Consider the following 9,177-nt stretch of genomic DNA (forward strand, 5'->3'; position numbering starts at 1 on the left):
TGAGGTTTTATTTACATGATATTTAATAAGGATTTTTTTTCTTTTGATTATTGTGTTTCTTTCAGAATTGTAGGCCATGCAACTGTCAGATGTTACAAAGGTTGGAAGTGAAGAGATGGAGCTTGGTGACGAGGTTTTGGACTCTAGTTTAATTTTGTGTAGTCATAATTCGCATGTTTGATTTGATCATTAATGGTAATTATTTTTTTATAATTAATCTAAAATGTAGTTACCGGATCATGGTTGCCTTCAAGAAGACGAGATACCAAGAGTTGGAATGCGCTTTGCGCAGTTACAGATGGCTCATGACTTTTATGTTACCTACACAAAGAAAGTAGGATTTGCAACTAAGATAAGGACGACAACATATGACAATATCACAAAGATGCCCGTTAACCAAGCTATCCACTGTAATCGCGATGGGTTCCATGGATCTCGTGTCAAAGCACCAACGCGGAAGAACACGATTTCAGCTGCTGGGTGCAAGGCAAGGATATATGTGAAGTTTGATAAGGACATGCAAGAGTGAGTTTTGTTCAAGGTTGAGTTGAGGCACTCGCACCCATGTTCAGCGAGAAAGGCAGTGCACTACCATGAGTATAGGCAGCTGACCATGCATGCGAAGTGCGTGATCGAGGATAATGATGAGGCTGGGGGTCCGTCTAACCTGGGATTCTCAGAAAAGGATTTAAGAAACTATATAACAGCAAGGCTCCGAACTAGCAATGTAAATGCGGATGTCAGGGAGATGATGAACTACTTCATGAGAATGAAGGACATCAATCCGAAATTTTTTTACACGGTGAAGTTGGACGAGAAGTGTAAATTTAGGAGTGTAGTATGGGTGGATGTAAGGTGTAAGGCGTCGTATGAATACTACGGAGACGTCGTGTCAGTTGATAGCACCTACAGTACAAACAGGTATGAAGTAGTTAAGTTGGTGTTTTGTCCTTTATTTTTTAAATTCTATCCGATTGTGATTGGGATTTTTTATGTCTAGTTGTTTTTTCTGATAGGCATGGATTACCGTTTATGTCGTTCGTCAGGGTCAACCACCATGGTAAGTCGACCCTCCTCGATTGTGCTTTGCTGGCGAATGAGGAAATCCCAAGTTATGAGTGGATTTTCAGCCAATGGGTGAAGTGCATGGGAACTGCTCCACATCATATCATAACCAATCAATGTCGATCCATTTTCCGTGTGATCAGAAATGCATTACCCGACACACGCCACCGGTGGTGCATCTGGCATATTACGAAGAAGTTACCGCACAAGCTTAGGGGTTACCGCCGGTACAGAGATTTGTATGATGACCTCAATGACATTGTGTGGAACTCTCAGACTGAGGAGTCATTTGAGGATAACTGGTCTGAATTTATAGATGAGTACAACTTACATAACAATATATGGCTGTCAGGTCTGTTAGTGTACGATTACTTTACGCGCTTTAACTGACAATTATTTTGGTATCTGGATTTTTCTTATTTGTAGTAATAAATTTGGTGTAAGGTTTCTTTGCTAAAATTGGGTTTCTTTATTTTCTGTAGACCTGTATGATGACCGACGCATGTAGGTCCCCATATACTTCAAGGGTGAATTTTGGGCTGCCATGAGAAGTAGGCAAATTAAAGGAGTGAGATCATGCACATATTCTATGATGGATTCTTACACAGTAGGAGTAGCTTAGTTCAATTTGTTCACGAATATAACAATGTGCTTGGAATCAAGGAGCAGAGGAAATTGGAGGATGATGCTGCAGACTTGAGGGGGGTTATCCCTTGTGCAATGAGCTCGCCTATGGAGAGACAATTTCAGCAAGAGTACACTACCAGCATATTTAGGGATGTTCAAACTGAGTTCGTGAAGAAGGCTGATTGCAGAGTCTCTGTAGTTGCTGAAGAGGGACCATCGGTGTGCATGAAGGTGGAAGAGGAAAAATTAGTCAACGATACTATTCTCTGCGTTCCATACGATGTCCACTTTGACCGTTCAACACAGGAGGTTCGTTATGAGTGTAATCTTTTCGAGAGTTCAGGTGTGTTGTGCTGTCACTGTCTTGCAATTTTCCATTCGTATAAAGTGTACAAAGTACCTACCTGTTATGTTCTCCCTTGATGGAGCAAGAAAATAAAGCGCAAGCATACGTATGTCAAGAGTAGCCACAATGTCAGTCGGTCGGATGAGAGTCATGTTGCATTCAGGAGACTGTGTGCACACTTCTACAATGTTGCTCAAGAGTTCGTCGGTGATCACGACAAAACAGTATTGCTGCATGCTGCTCTGGAAGAAACAAGGGTCAAGTTGGTTGCGCACCGTGCCAAGAAGAGGTTTGAGAGCGTGGCGGAGACCCACACCAGCATTGGCTCACAGAGTTCAAACGTTGTCAGTGTCATCGATATCCAAGGCCCATAACAGGTCACCACAAAGGGCCGGCCAAAGAGTAAGAGGCTTGGCGCTGCCCTGGAGAAGTCCTTCAAGAATTCTGCTCGGAGGAAAAACAAGAATGCATCCCCGGTACATGTTTGGATTAATCTCGACCTTCCATGTTTATTTGGTATAGTACTATGTAAGAAGATAACTGTTGGCTTTTTTTGTTGTGTTTAGCAGGTTGTTCGTCCGGACGCATCTCAAGATGTAAACCTTGGTGCTGTTGTTGGCCGGAATGTTCCCGAACAAGTTGGTGGTTTCAGGTCTTTGTTAAGCTCCATCAACAAAAGTTAGAATAAGTTGAACAAGGTTGTGCTTGTGTTTATTTTTCATTTCCGTGTTTATAGGGTTCAGATTGGTTTCAATTTATACGATTCAGATTAGTTTTAAGGTTTGTAGGCAGCTGTTGCAAAAGTCCATACGTGATTAATTTCCAGAACCCATTTTTCTTTGGTGAGAATGAACCACTTTACTTTATTAATTTCGTTTACACTGAATGCATAATGATTATAGATGATGGTTATTCTGTAATTTACAAGTTAGGTTAATAAATTTGTACTCGATTGCTCTACGCTATACTATATAGTTTTTTGGTGCATAGCTGTTCGTTCTAGATAGTGACTACAGAGTTTTTTGTTTTTCAAATACTTTGGATGTTCAATTCTATATGTGATCGGATGTTCACTTTCACTTTGAACATGGATGGTTATCCTTGGGTGCTTGTATGTGCAACAATTGGTGGTTATGTTTTAGTTAACTATCACGGTTTCACAAGGTTATTTTACACGGTCATGTGGTATGTAGCTGGTCGTTTTAAAGGGTAATTATGTTGTTATTTTTACCAAGTTATACTGGATGCTCGTTATTGTATCCATTGGGATGTTTAGTTTCTCAGTATTTGTGGATGATTATTTATCGCCTATTTCAACATATACTATCTGTAGCATGCATTCCAAAGAAATCACTGCATTTTGTCTCAACACTAGTGATTTCCTATGTCATAACTTAACATATTCAAGTCAAATCTGAAATACGCAAGAGACATACATGTGATAACACATAACAAAATAGATGTTTGGTTCAATATGCGCAAAGATGGTTACTTTACTAAACAAGATGGATAAATCCAGGAATCTAAGCTGAAAATAAAATAAATCCTTTTAATGTAACATAAAAAATAAATCCTTTTAATGTAACCAAAAAATTTCTCCTGGAAACAAGTCCTTTTAATGTAACATAAATAAATCCCCAGGAATCTAATCAGAAAGTAAAACAAGTATAATATGATAATTAAATTCACTGTAGCTAAACCCAAGTACGCTACTTCTTTATCCCTTTGATCATTGCCCCCTTTGGTAATCCTTCCGCACATTCAATCAATGACCTCGTGCTAGGTGCAGTGAATGGTGATCTAACTTCCCTTTTCTTGTTCCATGATTAATTGCGTCGAACAGGTTTAACATTGTCCTTCAATAATGAAAGAACCTAGTGAACCAATGTATTGTCTGACCCACACACAATGTCTAGCATCAACTCCATCCTGTATGATCTGAGTGAATCATGTAAATAGATTTACCAGGCGAGTTAGTAGTAAGAACTGTTACAGTGATATTTGTTCAAATTGACGCGTGATATATGCCCAAAAGTTTATTGTAGTCACCTCGTCCCATTCATCAAGAGCACGGTCTTCGGTCCAACTTTCTATGAACTTAATAACACAGATGCCACAGTCAAAGCTACAGGCAAATAACATACTTTTGCAATCAGGATGACAAGAATTTTTAATATGGTATGCCCTATGATGGAAAGAAAACTAAAAAGCCTCAAAGTTGAGTTGTAATTTCATTTCACTTGTTCGGTTGCTTTGGAACCCTGGCGTAAGAACGAGATGGGCCGTATGTAGTCCGGACGAATGCAGGAATTGCAATTCTCGCCATGTCCTCAAACACTCTCCCCTGGAAATCATGGAACGAAATCTTCGAACAACATGCTATTGAATTAGATAATATAGCTGTATATTGTATAAAAAGAGTATAGTAGCTTACCACATATGCATCGAGTTTATCCCGTTCATCATCTTGTGGTGCAGAATGCAAGCTGTCGATTATCACTAGGCATTTCGCATTCACCTCAAATGCATATACCCACTAATGGCCCCTCCAACAATTAGGAATTAACCATTGCAGCAAACAGTACATAGGAATGAGTATGTCTCTTAAAAAAAAAACTAGTCAACTCCCTCGACCATGCAAGAACCGGAACATCTTCAAATCAGATGACAGTCACGACATAATTCTTAAAAAAAAAATCATCCGGATGACACAGGAAGCCTAAAGCAACTATTTACTAGGCCTAGGAGACCCACCCAACCCATTTCCAATAGCAAAGTATAGTACATTCAATCAACATAATAACATGGCAAATCTGAAGAGCAAAATATGCAAATAAAAACAACCATATCAATAGTGGGTAACAGTGACCATCCGTTCCAACATTTTACACGTCGTATAATATATCGGAAGTTCAAAGTATTTAAAAAAGATTACAACTCACCCATTTTCTCTTTGCAGCTTCGAGTTTGTCAAAGAACCTAGTATCCTCACTAAAGCTTCGACCAAGACCCGCATAAATTGGTCTTGCACCATCAATAAATGATGCCAGATTATCATTCTGTGTGACTGATTCCTGCAAACCCACACATAGTAAGAATCCTTACAAAATCTGACACATATTGAATCAGTATAGTGTAATTACCAATATGCCTGGACACACGCAATAGAAATCTCGCTTGAATCTAGATGATTTGGTATCGTTGAAGGAGTAGCACATCCATTGAATGACCTACATAATTTATTCAACAAGTGTAAACTAAACACCAATAGAAAGATAGGGAATTAAAATGCATGATTAAGTTCATATACTTACGTAGCTGTTGACCCAACTGCGGGCTTTCAAGGTCTATAAGTCCTTCCTTTGTAATACCATATGTTCCCAGCCTTCATAGGATGCCAAATGTTGCTCTTTGTTCAAGGACGAGTTAAGTATCCATGCTCTGATTTGTTTCTCCTTAGTCTCCCCCTTCTTTATATTTCTTAGACTTGGATGAATTGAATGTATCGGGGACGGGGTTGGAGTCTTTTCAAGCTGAGTTAAACCGAGTGAAAAGCTAGGTCTTCCTGGACTCAGTGTATGGTAGCATGATTTGTTTGGCATCACCGTTTGCAGGGGCTGCATGCTTATGGCCTTTGTTTGCCACCTCTGTTCAACATTATTCAGCACTTGCTCAAATTTAGGACACTGTACGATCGAGATGTCAAATTCGCTGCAAACGAATGCAATATGACGTTAGCTAAAATGACAAGTTATGCTTACCACGACGGCTAATCACAAGACGGGGTAAGAAAAATAAAGAAGAGAAAGATATAGCAAGGTAAGCCACAAACAACTTACCTGTCAAAATCATACTCGGTGAGCTGGACATGTGCCGCAGACGGCGTATGTGGAGATGCATCCTTGTGATCAAGGTTTTCTTCTTGAGCACCTTTATGATCGTCCTTGACCATGGGCTCTGCTTGATTTACATCCTGTGGTGGAGACTGTTGTTGGAATAATCGTTGCCTTCTAGCAAGCAGCACATTGTCTTCATCATCAGAGTCCGAGACTACCAAAGGTGCCCCCTTGCTTCTTGGGACACTTTCTCCTCGAATTGCTTTTTTTGTGCCGCTTCTAGATCGGCTTCTGCGGATAGGCAACTTTCTCCTCGTACCAGGCTTACATTCATGTGGTGTATATTCATAGATATCGTCATTTGCATGATAAATACTCAAACTAGTCGTCATAGATATCGTCATTTGCATGATAAAATTAACATCCATGATAATAACACAAGTAATTTTAATTAACCAAGCTCACCTTTTGCGTATCGATATCTCTATGCTGAGATTTGGTCCTGCTCCTGGTAGATGGTGCCTGTTCGGAGTCCTTGCGCGGCCGTTTTCTTCTACCGTCAACCTTGCCACACTGCTGGAATTACCCAAGAATTTACAATTACATGCCCATCACAGCCGTTTTCTTCTACCGTTTTCTCCAACCTAGCATTCACAGTCATTGAAATCAATTCTCCCAATTTTCCTGTTTAAACATCATCTATCAAAACCAACCATCCGATTACATACTGAAGTAACCATCCAATTAAATAAGCCCAAGATCTATGATAAAGACCAACCATCCAATCACATACTGAAGTAACGATCCAATTAAATAAGCGCATGATCTATCATAAAGACTAACCATCCAATACCCTACTAGAGCGACCATCCAAATGGCTCACGAAAATTATTAATGTCGTAAGTGGAGTAACACAGCCGTCAATTACAACCACAACAATCATTAATGTAAATTATTTTCACACAATGCATCAACTTGGTAGCCCCAAAAAGCAATTTTTTCATCCAGAAAAAGCCACCCGAATAAATAAATCATAAATTAGCTATTCAGTTCAGATCATAACCCGATTTGAGCATCTTAAATGCATTTGTTTACTTAACAAACACAAACCAAATAAAAACTGAAAGAAAAATAAAACACATCAAATGTATTCAAAGAAGCCTTCAACATAATAATATGAACCTAGCAGTCACGGTCATTGAAATCAATTCTCCCAATTTTCTTGTATAAACATCATCTATCAAAACCAACCATCCGATTACATACTGAAGTAACCATCCAATTAAATAAGTGCAAGATCAATGATAAAGACCAACCATCCAATCACATAAGTAACGATCCAATTAAATAAGTGCATGATCTATCATAATGAAAGCAAATCACTTCATCCGCATCCTTATATCTTTACTGAGATGTAGTCTTGCCCTGGATAGATGGCGCTTGGTCAGAGTCCTTGCGGGGCCTTTTACACCTTGCTTTTTCGTTTACTGCTTTACTATTAGATGCTTTCTTCTGTTTTTTCCTCTTCCTTGCATTATCGACGATGCAACCCTGTGTGTTCAATACGGGACAACAAACTTAGCAAAAAATCAACGTGAACCTCCGACGGCATTTGTATTCAATTTGATTATAAAAATGAAATTATTAGAGATTGGACCTGTGAGATAACATGGTCGGCCTTCTTATCAAGTTCATTAGCGATCCATTCATCAATCCAAGGCTCGGGTGCTTGACATGCATGTAACGGACCATGCTTTAAGCGCTGAAAGTACAGAACCTATACACAAGTATTTTAAATATTAGGATTTACACTTTAAGACGTACATGTTTTTGAAAATTAGGAAATTTATTTGTGATACCAGCAACACGAATATGCACCCGCCGCATATTTCTCGGTTCTCGTCTTGGAATTTCCTTATTGCATCTCGTAACCACTTTAATATCTGATACGGCCAGTGGAATCTTCTTGGGTTCGAGACATCCAAAATCGGAGGGAGGTGCCACGGGAAAACAGTCTGCTGGCTTGTGGGGCTAAGAAACATCTTCAAAACCACCAGGATAAAGTATCGTCTAAAGGTCATCCTCTGTTGCTCGGTCTCCATTGGACAGGCAAAGACAAAGTCCCGCAGTTGTGTTGTAGTTTTTTTCTGGAACTTTCTCTTAATTGCCAAATGCGATGCATTTTTGTTCTACAGTTCCGGGATTGGTCCCCTACATTACGAAACATTGTACAACAATCAGTCAGTGTCAACAAAGGAAAAACAAAAACCACGCACATGAATTATTACATTTTACATAACTTCGACTAACCTCGAGAAGGTATGCCGAATACACTGCCGATCAGTTCGGCGGTAACGCGAATGTCCCCTGCGTCGACCCTGAGAGTGTTTAAGTCCACATCATAAGCCCTAACTAGTTGGAGCATGATGCTCTGCTTTACATGCCATAGTGGTACCCGCCGCAGGAAATCAAATCCAATAGCCTCAATCTCAGCCAACTTAGCATGCTCATTATGTAGTTCCAAGTGGGTAAACAAGTTGTTAATGTAGCAAGGTGAGCATCGCGTCTCGACTAATTTCTGTTGAGCAAAAATTAGGATCAGAATGACGTCACAAAATATAACTAAACATGTTCTTTTAATCATGTAAACAATGGGATACCTTTTTACCCATCTGATTTTGTGTTCGGCTGGTGTGAAAATTGGTTGTTGGAGCACCGTGAAAATTTACTCAAGCAGTAGCCCCCCTGAATTCTAAGTTTCTAACTCTAACAAAAGCAGTAGGAAACCTACAGCCAAATAATATTATTAATAGCATAATCTTACCTTTCAATCAATGTAACTTTAATTATTGGAGCTAGATTACCTCAGAAGATAATACTAATGTATCGAAACTGAAAAGAAATTATTGGCATTGAACATTCTAGCTTATTTCTAATCTCTGATATGCTTCGAAAGATTTATCAAGATCAATCCTCCAAATGTCCCTATAGTAACCATCTTTACTTAAGATAAAAAACTTATTCATGCAAACATAGCATCACTATGAAAACCAACTATCCAACCACATACTGAAGTAACGATCCAAATAAATAAGCGCAAGATCTATCAGAAAGACTAACCATCCAATACCCTACTAAAGCGACCACCCAAATGGCTTACGAAAATTATTAATAAACCAAGAGGAGAAGCACAGCCGTCAATTACAACCACACCAATCATCAATGTAAACTATTTTAACACAATGCATCAACTTGGCAACTCCAAAAAGTAATTTTTTCATCCAGAAAAAGCCATGCGAATAA

The 9,177-nt window shown here is 39.2% G+C and overlaps 1 long non-coding RNA gene across 1 annotated transcript; it reads right to left on the reverse strand.

The window, feature by feature from the left end:
* On the reverse strand, positions 3,836 to 4,705 carry LOC110270570. The gene is made up of 3 exons (XR_002360208.1): positions 4,473 to 4,705; positions 4,279 to 4,382; positions 3,836 to 4,163 (listed from the first exon to the last, which is right to left on the reverse strand). It is a non-coding gene; the product is annotated as an uncharacterized LOC110270570 (long non-coding RNA).

This window comes from Arachis ipaensis, chromosome B04 (genome assembly GCF_000816755.2).
Source record: "Arachis ipaensis cultivar K30076 chromosome B04, Araip1.1, whole genome shotgun sequence".
In the NCBI taxonomy this organism is placed as follows: Eukaryota; Viridiplantae; Streptophyta; class Magnoliopsida; order Fabales; family Fabaceae; genus Arachis; species Arachis ipaensis.